The sequence below is a fragment of the Chrysemys picta genome, chromosome 2 (genome assembly GCF_011386835.1).
Source record: "Chrysemys picta bellii isolate R12L10 chromosome 2, ASM1138683v2, whole genome shotgun sequence".
In the NCBI taxonomy this organism is placed as follows: domain Eukaryota; kingdom Metazoa; phylum Chordata; order Testudines; family Emydidae; genus Chrysemys; species Chrysemys picta.
The window spans coordinates 18,537,597-18,555,210 of NC_088792.1; positions in this window are offsets into that span (position 1 = coordinate 18,537,597).

Here is a 17,614-nt window from a genome sequence, read left to right on the forward strand (position 1 = left end):
ATGATTATATCATAATCATGATGTATTTTATGGAAGATAAGGCATATGAAATGTCATTGGAAAGGTTATGATTTGCTGAATATGATTATAAGAATGGCCCTAATGGGTCAGACCAAAGGTCTAGCCCAGTATCCTGTCTTCTGACAGTGACCAGTGCCAGGTGCCCCAGAGGGAATGAACAGAACAGGTAATCATCAAGTGATCCATCCCCTGTTGCTCATTCCCAGCTTCTGGCAAACAGAGGGGGTGAGTGCCTGAGGAGCTGGGAGGTACTCTAGCTGGAGCCTTCCCATGCAGGGGCTGATCAGAGAGCCTGCTTGCATGTAACTGCAGCTGGATGTGTCCCTAACTGTAGGTATTCTGGTGAAAGTGCAGGCTAGAGAGGGCTTTTCAGCTTGTCACAGCAGGACAGTGTAAAAGGGAGCCCAGGCTGGTGGGTCAGGGGGGCTTAGTGTACCCTAGTTACAGGTGGCATCCCGGAGGGAACCCATCACAATAGATTCATCTTGTTTTGACACTTTATCTAATTTTTGACCGTGTCATAATTTTGACACTTTATACTGTTGCCAGAGCAATGATTAACATGAAGAGCAAGGCTTTGTGAGTGAGGGATTTTGGGTTGCTCTCCTCCTCTTCCAGAAGCATTGTAAATTGTGACAAACTCTCTCTGGGTTAGAGATATTTAGGGACTCACCTTCGTCATGATTCAGTGGTTGAGTTGAACTGGGAGATGCAGTTTGCCTCCTGCCAAGTTCAGGTAATGAGGTAGGAACAGATGGACCTTGACATTGGCAGAAAAGGTAATGTTAAAAAAAAATCCTGTTATCCCTTTGCTTTTATGTTGCATATCTGTGCCCTTAGATACAACATGCTTTAAGATGCCTTTCCCCTTGGTAAATTCAGGCAACAGCATTCCAGCACAGTGGCTCACAGTTTAGGAGAGCGCTATACCAGAGGGAGTGTAAGGAATATGTTTCGTAATGACATTTAGCAGTACTGAATTGTTCAGAAAATTTTCTTAGTGGTGCATTGATGTAACTTGGAAACAAGTGTTCCCTTCAAATCCAGGAATATATGGTGGTAGGTATATCATGGTAAATTGTATGTTGGAGGTAATCTACGAGGAATGCATATAGATAAAGGTTGTTCTTAGGAAGCGTGCCCTGGATCAGAGGGAGACAAAGGAACACTATTATTCTGCTCCTTTAATGTCTATATTTGGGATTTGTTAACTTCAAAACTGAGAGTTTTGCTATTTCATGGCCAAACTTATGGACAACTGGCTTTTGGATCTTTTCAGGCACCAGAGGACTCAAAGGCTGCCTCGATAAGGAAGGATGCATGTGTTCTTTGAAACTCTGGCAGTTGTTAATGAAATGGTTTTATGTTACCTCTGGCAGAACTGCTGTTTGACCTGTCTTCAGGCACAGAACAATACACCTGAAACTCTAGTTCACGCTACTTATGCAGTTATTCAGCTGCTGGCAATAGTGGAGAAAAAACAAATGAGTTGGGCAGGATGGTGTACGGCATGGGGGCCTCGATACCAGATTAATCTTCTAGCTTTCAGGACAGAGTCTGGGGTTGGGAGGGTTTGGATGGTGTCTTTTTGTATCTGTGTTTTGTTCTGATTGTGTCTGTAATGGTTGGTTTTAGTTTTGAAGTTTTTATTTAAAAAAAAACAGAGCTCTACATCTGTTCAATGTTAGTTGCTTTTAAATTCTCTCCCCCTCCTTTCTAATCCTTCCCAACCTCATGTTAGCTCTGTTTTGAACCTTCATTGCTTTAAATGTCCAACAAGCACATCCTTGTATTTTAAAATGAGCTGCCTGTCACTGCTACCTTTTTGAGATCTCTTTTGGCTTGTTGCCAAATCCTGGGCTGTTGCCTGACTCCAAGTGAGTGAGGATTACAAGATTTGGACTACTGGGGCTCATCTTGCTCCCATTGTAGCTAATGGCAAAACTCCCACTGATTTCAATGGGAGGAGAATTCCTCCTCTCCCTTTTTTTAAATGATGGGAGAAACAAAAACTGCTTGTAGTACAACTCAGGATGTCCACTCTGCTCACAATCATTGGTTTGATCTTGAATCCCCATAGCATGTTAGTTAGTGCTGCTGGGGGGGTGGGGGGCTAAATATAATGGTGCTAGCACCAAGTAACAACTGCCATGGTCTCTACACATTTGTTTGGCGTATTCTCCTCTCTCCTACTGCCTGCTCAACAACTGCTGCTCACAACTGCCATTCCCAACTGCCATGGAACTCTCACCTCAACATTCCATCAGCCAAAACTTCTGGGCCAAATTCATCTCTAGTATAATAGCACTGACTTGAGCTAATGCAGTCCTTCAATTTGTGCACTGGACTTGAATGAAATTACACAGGAAATGAATTTAGCCCTCTGTCTGCAATGTGAAAAGCAACAAAAAGAGGAAGTGCCTCAACACTCTAGCTCAGATTTTCATAGTTTGATTGCAGGATTGGGCCTCGTATATCTAGTCTATTACAGTAGCATTTAGCAAGAAACACCTGATTCTCAGATATTTTCTATATAATCACTGAGAAACAGAATAAAGTAATACTTTAAACTTCATCAATAAAGGGGGGGGGATGCTTCAGGTTGACACTTTGGTTGAAATTTGGCAACTACAATCCTAGTGATTTTTTTTTAATGTAATGACACCTGTACTATGTCTATTGTGGTCTATATTTCTATTGATGATAAGACTTAACACTTATACAGCATTTTACAGCTTCAATGCACTGTGCAAACTAACTGCAATAATTAATCTGATGTAGTCTAGCACAATATGTACAGTTCATCTGGCACTATGTAATTTTTTTAAATAGACATGATGTGTAGGTTTGTACTAGTACCTGTTACATTCATCCAGATGCTGAATACCAGGCTCTGCTAATACAGCCAGAGGTAAAACCACACAAATAAAGAACACTTTACTAACCTTTAAATTGAATCTTGATTCATTTTTCATTCCTCCTTTTTTGATTCTATCCATCCATCTTCCACATCATTCTCTCCTCTGATCTCCAACCACCTTCTGCACCATTTTTTCAGTACTCTGTATACTGTTCTCTTTCTGCACCCTCCTCTCCATCTTTTTCCCATTTCCTCAGCCGCCTACCTCGCTTCTTGTCACATCCATTCCTTTCTGCAGGTTTCCTCCACATTGCTCACACTTTTTCCCCCTCACCTTCCTCAGGTCCTCACATCTTGGGCAGCAAGAATTTAGGCAGTGGTTGGCTTGGGGAGTGTGCAGGGTTAGAGCCAGGATGCAAGAGCTCCGCCATCAAGAGGAAGCAGTTAAATGCAGGTCACTGTCCCTCTGTCCTTAATGGAGAAACTGGAAACAACACTGTAGCTAATCTGTAACCATTAAATATTATCATTTTATTTTATTGGAAGAGATACTAGAATAGAATTAGGTTTACAGAGAATAGAATTAGGTTTACAGGTATGTGCTGTTTGACAAAATGTCTTTTTTTGACCTTTAATGTTCTGTGTTCCTCCCATATACAACTGATGTTTGTATGTGCACATCAAATTAGTAATGTGAACGAATAAGATAAATGAGCTTTTATTGTAACACACATAGGAAAGTGTTTTCGGTTCTCTTGAACAGAAGTTCTAGTTTTCTGTATACTGATTTTTTTATGATGATGCAACTTGATTTGCATTGGAGCCTTTGACTCTTCATGAGTCACATTAAGTCTGTTCTCACAATGAAAAATATTTGAAGAAGAGTTTCTCATTTTGTGCAGTAACTGTGGTTCAAGATGTGTGTCCCAATGAGTGCTCCACTTCAGGTGTGCATGCATCTCGAGCCCTTGGTTGGAGATTTTCAGTTAGCAGTGGCCATTTGGCTCATGCATGCGCCCTATGCGTCTTCATCCCAGATACCAAGGCTATATTGGGGTGCATGGGCAAATGGTCTCCAGTTCGTTCTCCATCCAAACATCTAAGGAACAGGCTGAAGCAAAGGGGAAGGAGGGTAGATAGTGGAGAACCCATAGGAACACACATCTCAAGGAACTGCCATTACCACACCCATGAGTAACCTCTTCTTCTTGAGTAGAGTCCCTGTGGGTGCTCCACTTCAGGTGACTTCCGAGCAGTATCCCCTGATGGAGGAGGATGCTTCAGAATAGAGTGCAGAACTGAAGATAGTATTGCAGAAACAAGTGCCATATTGGATCTGACAGCATGGATCAGGGCGTAATGTTTTGAAAACACGTGTATTGAAGCCCATGTAGCAGTCCTGTATATTCCAGATACTGGTACATTCTTCAATAAAGCCATAGATATTGCCTGTGATCTGGCTGACTGTGCTATTACCTTTTTGGGGGGAGAGGGTGATCATATCTGCATGTCTTATCACTTACCACCTCAATAGTCTCTGAGTAGAGATTGAGGACCCCATAAATCTATCTGCCAAGAAAATGAAGAGCCTAGCTGACTTCTTAGAGAGGGCCAAGCAATTTAAGTAAAAGCCAATGTCTTTCTAACATCCAGGGTACGTAAACAAGATTCCTGCAGAGAACTGTGTGGCTTCAGGAAAAACAGTGGTAGATGACTGGATTGATTAAGGTGGAACTCTGATAGGACCATAGGTAAGCACTTAGGGTATGGAAGTAAAGAGACCTTGTCCTTAAAGGATACTGTAAAGGGTTCAAAGGTCCAATCTCCCTGCCCCTACAGGCTGATGTGGTAACCACTAAAAAGTCTGTCTTCATAGATAAATGCAACTGAGAACAGGTTGCCATTGGCTTAAATAGAGGTCTTATAAGGTAATTGAGTACCAGGTTGAGGTCCCAGGTTGGGGTTGTTTATAATCTGTGGGTAGAGATTCTCCAAACCCTGAATATACCTAGACGATATAGGATGAGCAAGTATGGAGAATCCTTCTACCAGAGGATGAAAGGCTGATATTGCAGCCAAATGGACCTTAGTTGAATTAAATGATGACCTTGATTTCTTAAGATCCAACAGATAATCAAGGATGACTAAAAGTGACATTTAATCAGGCAGGGAGCAGCAATGTCAACAGCAATAAAAGAATCTCTTCCATTTCTGCAGGTAAGTAGTGTGCGTTGATCTTCCCCCTATTCAGTAACACCAGTTGTATTTCCATACAGCAGGAGGCCTCTAACCTTGTGAATCATTACAAAGCCATGCCCTGAGGTGGAAAACTGCTAGATTGGGATGAAGCATGTGCAGGAAATGAGGAATGATCGGGAGCCTGAACTGCAGTTGGACACATAAGTGAAATAAGTAAGGGTACCAAACTTGTCTTGGTCAGATCAGCTCTAAAAGGATAACTCTGTCTCTTTCCTGTCTGATCTTGTTCATCATCCTTAGCAGCAATGACATTGGCGGAAATGCATAGAACAGATCCTTCTTCCAAGATAGAAAAAAGGTATCTCCCAGGTAGTGGTGGACCAGACCCCCTCTTGAGCAGAGAAGAGTCCTTTTAGAGAGTGCAATGACTCATCCTGTGGTTTCCAAGAACAGTTAACGACCATAGTGTTCTGTACGTCTCCCGGAAAGCCCAAGAGATAGAGCCATGATGCCCTATGCATAACTACTGCTGTGGAGATGGACCTGGCATGCTATGGACACTGCTCTAAGGATGCTTGAGGAGAAATTCTGGCCACCATTTGGCCTTCTGAGACCGTGGTCTGGAATTGCTCCCTATGTTCTTGTGGCAGATGTTCAATAAAAGCTGTGAATCTGTTATAATTTTACAAATTATATTTGGTCATGACCACCTGATAATTCACAATTCTGATTTGAGGAGTTGCTAATAAATAGGTCTTTTGTCCAAAGAGATCCAGACTTTTCTATCCCTTTTCATATGGGGCAGACTTAGAAGTGCTGCTTACCCTGCTCATTTACCACATCCACTACCAGGGAGTTAGGTGGAGGGTGGGAGAACAAGAAGTCAGAATCCTTAGAGGGGACATAATACTTCTTATCTGCCACACTGTCTTAGCCAGATCTAGGAGCACCTCATTGATGGGTAATGCCACCCTGGAGGGTGTTGCTGACTACAAGATATCCAACAGTCTGTGCTGTGAACCTTTGATATCTTCAAGAGGAATTTGAAGAGTGTCATCTACCCTCTTAATGAGATCTTGAAATTGCCAAAAATAATTGGCTATGGATGGTGGTGAAGGCCTCTTTATCTGCCCTGGCTTCCTGCTCCTCAAACATCTCCTCTGCTGGGGAGACTGGCTGGGGAGAGGCTGTACAACTCTAGCCTCCCTATGAGATGGTCTATCAGTGGTCTGGCAAATTGTCATCAATAGGCAGTCTGGGGGTCCCAGTATAGCTATTTGGGAGGGTGGGGGGGGAGCGGCTCATACAGAAATGGGAGTGTCATGCAGGGTTGGTTTCACCGCGCTAGATAATGAATCCGATTTTTCCTATGACTTTCAGAGAATGGATTCCTGAAGGGATATATTGGAGACGCGTGAACAGAAAAAGAGGAGACCATCTGGAAGTCTCCTTCATCTCATCCAAAGTGGGAGCAGAAAATGGAGAGTCTTGTGGTACCAGAAGATAGTAGTATGGAGATCGGGGACTCGGTCCTGAGAGAGACTCAGTACCCATGCGGAGCAGGGACATCAGATACACGAAGGAGTTCTCGATAATGGATGAACTGAACTCCTGTGATACGAAGTAGGGGACCGGTAGTGATGCTGTGGCCACAGTTGCCGAAGCCAGTGGTACCGTTGATGGTGGGCATACTGAAGTAGACACAGGGTATCTGACCCAGTTGCTTGCTCAGTGCTGGGTACAAATATCTGGGCTGAACTCAACAGTGCCAGTCCCAAGTGTCTAGGTTTGCCTTCCTTGCTGGTAGAAGGTACCAAGGCCCTATCAGAGCTGTGTGTCTCCTTCATGCTCTGGGACTTCATTGCTCCACTCATACTGGAAGAGGAGTCCTTCAACTTAACAGTACTGAGTTGAGAGGTCAAGGCTTAGGCGACTGTAGATCTAACTGGGGACCTGGATTTTTTCAGAGCTGATTCCTTAAGATGAGAGTCCATGCTCTTCCTTTTTGGAAGCATTCCCTGAAGCCTCCAAAGTCTTCCCTTTCTTAGGGGAAGCCTGCACTGAGGTAGAAAGGGCAATGGATCTGTCTGGAGACAGATGTACAGGGGAAGGGGGAAGTGTCTCCTGACCTGACTCAGAAGCTGGCCTAAGGTAGTGTTCCATCATTAGCAGTCTGAATTTAATCTCCCTGGTTTTCCTTCCTTGACAGAACAAGGAGCAATGGTCTCAAGTTGCAGTGGGGGAGGTTTAGGTTGGATATTAGGAAAAACTATTTCACTAGGAGGGTGGTGAAACACTGGAATGGGTTACCTAGGGAGGTGGTGGAATATCCATCCTTAGAGATTTTTAAAGCTTGGCTTGACAAAGCCCTGGCTGGGATGATTTAGTTGGGTCCTGCTTTGAGCAGGGGGTTGAACTAGATGACCTCATGAGGTCTCTTCCAACCCTAACCTATGATTCTATAGTACTCTGCAGTTGAGGGCCAGGTGGAAGTTGTACTTCTGAGAGATGTGGGACTCCTCCAGGCAAGGGGCACACTCAGAGCGGCTGTTGCTCACAGATATAGCCTCTCAGCAGGAGAGGCAATGTTTGAAACCTGGAAAGCCAGGAGTGCCTTGCTAGGAGAAAAAAAAAACTCTCCCCAAGGTAAAAGAGAAGTAAAACAATCCTCTCACTATTTATCTAACAACTATACTAACAACTAACTATAAAAATGTTAACCATTATGGAGATATTAGAAAAGCAGAAGCATGCTCAAGGTGGACATGCCATTTCAGTCTTGGGCCAAGGTGGTTGAGAAGGAGCTGACAGCAGTCCACCCACACACCCCTATATAGTCTCAGTATCCAACATGGGGAGGCATAGGGCGCTTGCCCAGGCCAAACAGACTGCTAACTGAATCTCTGATCAAGGGCTCAAGAGGTACATGCATACCTGAAGTGGAGCACCCATAGGGATGCTACCTGAAGAAGAACTGGCATTTCCATGTCCGATTCCAATTGCTCACCAAGAATAGAGAAAAGAACAGAATTGCATGGACCTCTTAAAGTCTTACCAGTAGACTAAAGCTATACTCGCAGTGGTCTCAATGCAGCTTTCACACTTGTTTGAAAGGAATTCATTAAGCTGAAAAATCTGGCTTGAAACCAGTCTTCCTATAATGTCTTCCATAATTTGCTTCAAGGGACACATTTATAGTCACTTAGTCTTTTTTTTAATAAGTCTGGTGCAAGATGAAGGGCTAGTTCACTGTTGTAAGACTTTAATGAATAGATATTGGTTGCCTGCCACAGCCCAAATAATTTTTCAAGCATTTCTGCACAGTATAGCCTTTTCTGTATGGGCTTTCCCAAGAATATGCAATAGCATGACAGCTGTAATCTCTGGAATCACAATGATATAATTACCAGTTTTGTTTCAGGAGCTCCATCTTCAATGGACACAGCCAGAAAATATTCCAATATTGTACTTTTCTAATCTTGATCTTTCTAAGGACTTGAGAATTCCAGCTACTTCTTTTTATTCATCTTTACTTGTCTGCAAGCTTGGAAGCACATGGATTGTGATAAGAAGAATTCTCTATCAAACAGCTTTGATACTCTATCACAGGGGTGGCCAACCTGTGGCTCTGGAGCCACATGCGGCTCTTCAGAAGTTAATATGCTGCTCCTTGTACAGGCACTGACTCTGGGGCTGGAGCTACAGGCGCCAACTTTCCAATGTGCCAGGGGGTGCTCACTGCTCAGCCCCTGCCCCCACTCCACCCCTTCCCATCCCCTCCCCTGAGCCGGCCATGCCCTCACTCCTCCCAGCGGATTGGGAGGTGCGGGAAAAGGGGGGAGGTGCTGATGGGCGGGGCTGCCGGTGGGTAAGAGATGATGCGGGGGGGGGGGGGGGGACTGATGGGGAGGCTGCTGACATATTCCTGTGGCTCTTTGGCAATGTACATTGGTAAACTGTGGCTCCTTCTCAAGCTCAGGTTGGCCACCCCTGCTCTATCAGATGGCCAGGACTCATGACACACTAATATTTTCAAAATGTGTCCTTAGCTTAGGTCTTCTCTATGTAATTTTATGGTAGAGAACAGTGCCTAATTCATGTATCCACCTTTCCCCAGTACTACTAGTGCAATGTAAGTAGACAATAGATGAGGGAAAAGACAAAGAGAAAAGGTAAGAGGTTTGCGAGTGTGACATTCCTAGGACTGCTGGAATATTGGAAAAGAGCATAGGTATTGACCTTTAAGGCACATAAATTCAGTCTGCACCTTTGCCTCCAAAAGGCGAGCTCTTCAAAACCGCAAATTTGAGTTGGGTGCCTAACTTCGTTTTGTTTCAAAAATCACCCCCAGTAATAAATACTAGAAGTTACATATTAGCTAGACAAAACATGTATCTAGTTTTAGCAGGAGGCTCTGAACATATTTTATGTAGTGCAACACAAACTGAAACAGTCTTGCATCAGGGGAGTTGAGGTAGTGATATGCAGAGGATCAATAAGGGAGCTTCTTTATCACCTGAATGACTTTCTTTTGAGTTTTTTTTATTTTTCTTTCACATCGATAAATACATCCTTGATGCATGTCTGACCTCTTCCCTTTTTAACAGGATGGGGTATGATGTGTGAATATGTTCAAGTTGAATTACCTCATTCCCTAGACTAATAACTTTCAATTCCAGGACCACCACTACAGCAAAACTTACAAGTAATAGTTACTGGCTAAGACCACTTAAAGAAGGCCCATGCTATCTTGCATTTTCACCCAGTGGCAGGTCAGAGAACATAATCAATCTGGTGTAGGACATCAGGGATGGAGGTGTGATGAATGTCAGCACTGTAACATGCTTGTTTTTTTCTGTAGCCCTCACAGAAGATTGATGGTTTTAGTCTTAGCAGTTTTGAAGATATCAGAAAGGATGGGTTTGGTGTTTTCTCTGGTTTAATTAGAAAGCAATATGAGAACGTCTATGAATCAGTGACCCTTGATTGTATGAGTGTTTCCATGTGTTATAATTTTTCATGTTATGTTCTTCAGCAAGGATAATTGGTCTCTCCCATCACTGAGTTTAATAGTTGGGGTGTGGAAATAAAAGGGAGAAGACCCAAACTATAGTACTTTCTAATGGTCTCTGAAACCTCTTTATATTAATGTAATGAGGTATACTGGCTCTTTAAGCCCACAGGGCATCAGAAGACCCCATTCCAGGAAGATTAGAACAAATGAAGTCCTAGGAAGTGGCTGAAGCTGGAGCAGCAAGAGAGGAAGTGGCCCTGGTGAGTTAGCAATTGGTGGGGGGGAAACCCAGGCGAGTGTCTGTTTAAGGGCTCAAGGTCAGAAGCCCTGTAATGCATGGTGAGGCAGGAATCCCTTCTCTTCTGGTCAACCAGGACAAGCCCTGGGAAGGAGCAGGGCACTATATATGCTTCCTGCTCCTTCATAACAGGCAGGAGCAGGCTCATATCTATGTGCTGCTTCAAGGAAAGGGGGCCAAGTATGAAATAAGGGCCAGCTGGAGAGAAGCTGGCCAAGGCCTGCAGCTGGCAGGAATTGTGACCCAGCCCCACGAGGAGGGCTGTAAACTCCTGACCCAAGGAGAGATTGCTTATAGCTTCACTCAGCCATGAGAGAGAGGACTGGGGAACTCCTTGTCCCAGGAGGGACTTCTTGTACTCTAACCCAGCCCAGGAGGAGTCCTGTAAGCTCATGATTCAAGGACAGAGTCTGCTTATACTCTAATCCAGCTCAGAAGGAATGGTTTGGATTTCTGATCCAAGGAGGGAAAGTACTTTTATTCCAGTCTGGTACTATGAGGGGGATATGGACTCCTGATGCAAGGGGAAAGAGGCTGATATAGTTATAACCCAGCAAAGAAGCCTGTCTGACCCCAGAGACCTGTGGACTAAAAAGATTGAAGAGAGAAACTGGGGTAGGGGTCCGCAGAGCAAGCTTAAGCCATGAGGGGGTGCCCTGGAGGAGGCTATCCTACAACAATTGGCAACATACCAGACAAGCTACCTATGCAAGTGGATTGGATCTAGCATGTGGGAAATTAATTTATCCATACATTTAACTTTTATCACTGAAATAAATTCTTGGACCATCTGCCCCGGCGGATGCCATTCTATGAAGGTGCTGAGCAAAAAACTAGTACCCAAGAAAGCTTGGAAGCACTGTGAAATAACTTGAAAAGTTTGTATGACATAATTGAAATGGTTTATCTGCTTAGTCACAATGAGGCTAATGGCAACAGTCACCTTACCCTGGTGAGATTCAGGGCTTATCTTCACTACCGGGGAGATTGACGATGCTGCAATTGATGCAGCAAGTGTAGATTTAGCAGGTCTAGTGAAGACCCACTAAATCGATGGCAGAGCGCTCTACTGTCTACTCCAATACTCCAGCTCCCCAAGAAGAGTAAAGTAAATTGATGGGAGAGTGTCTCCCATCAACGCAGTACAGTGAAGACACTGGGATAAGTCGACCTAAGCTACGTTGACTCCAGCTACATAAATAATGTAGCTGAGTACCATAACTTAGGTCAACTTACTCCGGTAGTGTAGATGTCATAAACCGATAGTTAAGGGTTAATGCCTCTTTTACCTGTAAAGGGTTAAGAAGTTCACCTAGCCTAGCTGACACCTGACCAGAGGAACCAATGGGAGGACAAGCTGGTTCAAAGGGAAGGAGGGAAGTTCCCTTTGTCTAAGTCAGAGTTTCACTTTGGACCGGAGTGGGAAAGCTCCAGAATTCAGCCTCTTATTAAGTAGTGAATATTAGTGAAGGAAATAAATAGGTTTATGTTTATTTCTTTGTAACTTGTCTTGTGCAATTAGAGGAATCATCAAATTGGGTATTTGGGTATTCTTTGTGGAACTAAGTTTTTGCCCAGGGGAACATCCTCTGTGTTTGGAATCTGTTGTCTGTGAGAGTAGCTGGTATGCTAATCTCTCCCAGAGAGTTTTCTTTTACCTTTCTTTTCTTTAATTAAAAGCCTTTTTTTATAACCTGATTGATTTTTCCTTGTTTTAAGATCCAAGGGGGTTGGATCTGGATCCACCAGGAGCTGGTGGGAGAAAGGAGGGGGAATGGTTAATTCCTCCTTGTTTTAAGATCCAAAGGGTTTGGATCTGTGTTCACCAGGAAATTGGTGAAGTCTCTCAAGGCTACCCAGGGAAGGAAATTAGTGCTTGGGAGTGGTGGCAGCCAGACCAGATCTAAGCTGTTAATTGAGCTTAGAGCTTCTCATGCAGGTCCCTCACATCTGTATCCTAAAGTTCAGAGTGGAGAAGGAACCTTGACAGTAGACAAGGCCACAGTTAACAGACTGTACTTTGAGTCTGTTACAGGATGACAGTGGGCCTTTGAGAGAGCACTGCTAGTGCATCCGTGCTGCATCAGCTGACCCAGATTAGGTTTTAAAAGAGGGTGTCTGGAGGAGGGGGGGGGGGGAGGAAGAGAGAGAGAGAGACCCCTAGTGAATCAGAGGCCTTGTCTACACCACTGGGGTAAGTGGACCTAAGTTACACTACTCCAGCTACGTGAATAATGTAACTGGAATAGACATAGCTTAAGTCGACATACCCCAATGTCTTCATTGGGCTGTGTTGCCGGGAGACGGTCTCCCACTGACTTACCTTACTCTTCTTGGGGAGCTAGAGTACTGGTAGTGATCGGAGAGTGCTCTGCCATTGATTTAGCTGGTCTTCACTAGAACTGCTAAATCAACACCCAGTGTATCATTGATCTCCCTGGTAGTGAAGACAAGCTCAGAGCTAGAAAGTGGCAGAAGCAGCAGGACAGTCAGTAACCTCAGAGGGGAAGCGGGGGGGAGGGGAGAGAAATCTCCTGCGGATTGTTGCCCAGGATGAGCTGAGAAACTATTTGTTTAAGTTTGGACAATAAAACTGCCTTAGAGACTGGGGGTGTGGCAGTGTCTTTGGGAGCTGGAGGAGAAGCCTTCCCTTGTTGCATGTGGTGGAGAACACAGGCAGGCCATTGACGTCTGGAATCAATCAAGGGGAAACTGAAGCCTCCAAACATTGATTACCCCCTCCCCATTTTGGTTACCAAGAAAGAGGGGGAAGGTGATGCACCACCACCACCAGATGTAGCACAAGCCAACAGCTACTTTACAGTGACAGCAGGAACAGCAGCAACAGACCCAGGCGATGCTACTGCTATTGCAGAAGCAACAGGAGGCACAATTTGCCATGCAACAATGGTGACTGGAGGCCCACCTCCAATAACAGGAGTGGTTGTAGAAGCAGTTGGGCCAAGGGTCTCTGGGGAGCTCAGCTGGTCCTAGAGAGGATAGGTCTGGTGTAGCTGGGTCCTGAGGATGACCGGAGGCCTTCCTCCATACCTCTGAGTGATTGGTCAGTGCAGTAGGCTGGGAAGAATCAACTTGGGAGGCCCACATAGCACTGTTTCTGATGGGTGAGGCACAGGCAGACCACCAGGTGGTGAGCAATGAGCAGGTGGGCTCCTATCCTGTGGTGAAAGTTGCTGTCTTAGGTAGATGTGGACTGACTCTTAATGTATACAGGCAGCAGTTTCAGGTTGAATCATTCCTGCAGGGGACACGACCATACATCGTGGTTCAAAGATTACAGGACCTTGCTGTCTGGTGGCTGTGTAGAGATTAATTCAATAGAGGAAAACCATGGACAAAGTGGTTCTGGAGTGGTTCCCGTGGGAGCCCAGAGTGGGGCAAAGCCTTGGTAGTTGAATGGGCAGAAGCAGACTAGCAGTCTGAATGGCATGGCAGACTAGGAAGGGCCCCTTTGGGATGGGGTCCCAATCTGTCCCCAGTACCACAAGGTATGGCCCAGGCTCTCCCTGCTTGGAGGCTCCACCTTCAGGCATTCCTTGGGGCCCTCCCTCCTCAGGCCGCTTCCCCTGGGGTTCTATAATAAGGCATGCCTTCGGTCCCTCACCCTCTCCTGCTCTCCCCTCTGGCTCTGTTGTCTAGGGTCTCCCTCTCCTGTCCTCTGGGGACCTGGGTCCTCCCTGGGGCTGCTGGGCATAGGGGTCTCCCCTCCCTTCTTGCCAGGTGTCCCCCCCCCCATGGCCTCCTTTCCCCTTTGGGATGGGGTCCCAATCTGTCCCCAGTACCACGGGGTATGGCAACCCCTCTACCACACCCACCTGTTGCCAGGCAAACTGGCTCCCAACCTCCAGGGGCACCTGGGCCATAGGGCAGGGCCTCCACTCCCCGTGGATGTACTCAAGCATCATTCTCACCCCAGAGATAAACCATTGGGGCTTTACCAGCCCTCACTGAATGAAGGAGTGGGCCAAGGCCATGTCCACTAAGTCCTTCTCGGGCTTCCTCCACACCCGCATGGGGATGGTGGCCAGTCCTTGCCCCTGCTTCCTCCCTCCACCATTCACCCAACCGCAAAACTTGGCTAGCCCACACTCCATTTCTGGGCAATCTCTGCATTTGTGTCCCGGCCACCAGCAGACCAACTGTCCTGGGTGACTAGAGTCTCTCTTGTTCTCCTTTCTTTTCTCCAGGCTTCTCCTGGGGGGTATTCCTCGGGCTTTCTTCCCCCAGTCTAGATCCTGGCCTGTCTGACCCTCCTTTCGAGGAACATCTGCCTCTGTGTATTCCTCAGTGAATTTAACAGCAGCCACTGGACCCAGACTCACATGTTTTCTGGGATGCCCTGCACAAATTGTTCCAGGATCACCCTGTCCATTAGGGTTATCATACATCCGGATTATCCTGGACATGTCTGGATTTGGGGGTTTTAAATAGCAGTCCTGGAGGACTTTGTAAAAATCTAAAAAGGTCTTGGATTTCCCTCCCAATGCAGAGCGCAGCGCAGCGCGGCTGACAGAGCGGCCGGGCTGGATTGAGCCGCTTGCACTGGGGCCTCCAGCAGCCAGAGCCCCTCCCCTGCTCCCCCCTCCCCTGCAGCCTCAGCATGCCGCGCTAGCAGCGCTGCGGGGGGGTGGAGCTGTGCACTCCATGGGGGAGCGCGGCCACGCGGAGCCAGACACGCTGGTCTGAGCAGCACGGTAAGGGGGCTGGGGAGTTGGAGAAGGGGCAGGGGGTCCTGGGGGGCAGTCAGGGAGCAGGGGGGGTTGGATGGGTCAGGGGTTCCTGGGAGGGGCTGTTAGGGGGCAGGGGTGTGGAGAGGGGTCGGGGCAGTGAGCAAGGGGGGTTGGAGGTTCCTGGGGGGGGGGCTGTCATGGGAAAGGGGTGTGGAACAGGGATGGGGTCCTAGGGGCGCAGTTAGGCTGGGAGGTCTCAGGAGGGGGTCAGGGACAAGAAGAAGGAAGGCTTAGATAGGGGGTGGAGTCACAGGGGGCAGTTAGGGGAGGGGTTCTGGAGGGGGTGATCAGGGGACAAGGAACGGGGGGGTGGATGGGTTGGGGGTTCTGTGGGGGGCAGTCAGGGGGCAGGAAGTGGGAGGGAGTGGATAGGAGGCAGGACTACCCCTCCTCCTCCCATGGAGTGTCCTCTTTTTGAAAGTTCAAATATGGTAACCCTACTGTCCATAATCTCTCCCACCGTCTGGGTGTCCAGCCTCAATTACTGAGTGGCCCTGTCCGTGAGCTTCTGGGCAAAAGCTTGGGGCTGCAAACCCGGGCCACCTGAAACTTCTGTCTGTACTTTTCCACGGACAGTCCCATCCGGTCTAGGACAGCCGCCTTCACCGCATCATAATCTTTGGCCTGTTCATCATTTAAGGCCATATAAGCAGCCTGCATCTCACTGGCCAGATAGGAGGTCACTCGCAGGGCCCAGGTCGCCTTGTCCCATCCAGCGCCCATAGCCACCCACTTAAATGTACACAGAAAGGCAGTGGGGTCGTTGGCAGGGCCCATCTTACAGAGTCCCAACCCTGGCATGCAGCTGCCATCACCTCCCAGGGGACTCACCCATCAGTGCAGGAGCTGCTGCTGTGCACTGGCCTGCTCCCTGATGAAGTCCTGGAAGGTCTTCTGTTGTTTGGCCTGCCAGGCAAGTAAGGCCTGCCTCTCCACCTGGTGGGACTGCTGGAAGGCCTGTAGGGTTTTCTGCAGCTTCTCTTATTGTTTAGCTAGCCACTGCACAGTTCCCTCCATCCTCTAGTAGCCATGCCCTGGCAGTGGCTTTGAATCCCAGACAGGCCCCCCCCATGTAACAGGCTGCACACCATGCCCCTCTGGTTTGGCCCTTCTTCCCCTCTTCTCAGAGGCACTTCAGGCTGGTACAACACTCATGCTTTTTATTTGTGATCCAGTCCCCACCACCAGTTTCTAACTATATAGAGACTTTTTATAGCAGTTTAGTCAGAAACATATTAGGAGATTTCCCACTCCCACCTCCCTCTGAGTCTGGCTGTCCCCTCCTAGTCTCTGCCTGCCCCCTTCCCTTTGCTCTCACTTCCTTCCAGCCTTATAGCTCCTGCTAACGGGCTGGCAGGTGTGGTCAGTTACCAAGCAAGCATCAGGCTATCTATCCAGCCCCAATCAGGGGGATTGGGGCTGGAGTGGCAGAAGCTGATTAAGGCCTCTCTAGGAGCACCCTGCCACAGGGTCCAGTCTGAATAGCACTGGGTTTCAACTGTACATGGTAGCAGACAGACTGGGAGGATGGTCAGTAGGTCTCATGGACTCTGGTTACAGGTGGACCCCTGTCTGGGAAAATAAGGTGTTGGCAATGAGGATGGACCAGCACCTTCCCATATGCAGGTCTCATGCATACATGGCAAGACATGCATCTACTCCACAGCAGAGGCTGAGCTGGGGGTCTAGGGCAGGAGAGGTTGGCTACATGTCAGGGTAGTCAAGAACCTTCCATGGCCAATTATCCTGTGGAGAGATTGGGTTTCCTGGCCCAGATGCAGGGAAAAATAGAGGTGGCTGAGAGGAAGCCCTCAACCATCTTCAGAGGTCTCAGGATCAGCTAAAAATGTATCGATGAGAGCTAGAAGATGTAACCACCTCTTGGCAGAAGATTATTGATTCAGTTGATAGGACTGGAACAAGAACTATCACTCTAGGGTAGAGGCAGAGTGGGAAACAGCAGCATTCCAATGCTGGAGCAGGAATTGGCCCTGCTCCAGATGGAGAATGGGGCAAGGGAGCAGAAGCTGATGGCAAAGACTGGTCAGTTTATAGTGGGGACTCAGGCAGAACCTTGAGCTGATCCTGGGGGACCCAGGCAGGGCCTCAGACTGGCCAGGAGGCTGTGGAGACCCAGGCAGAAGCTCAAACTGAGCAATATACAGTAGGGACCCAGACAATTCCTCAACAACAAGCTGGGGCCCAGGTAAGAAATCAGGGGCAAAAACAGTGCTCTGTTGGTCCTGTCATGAAGACTGGAGAACTGCCAGAACAACTGATGGCCGCAGAACACTAGCTATAGATGGTCTGACAAGAAAAAGATCAGCTGACTGTGGAACATTGGGCCACTCAGAAAAGAGTATTTGTCTGATCCTGAAGGTCAATGAGCTTGAGGGACAGCTATAGACTCTGCATGAAGCAATCTTGATGCCCTAGAGAAGCAGATGAGGCTTTAAAGACAGTACCCTAAA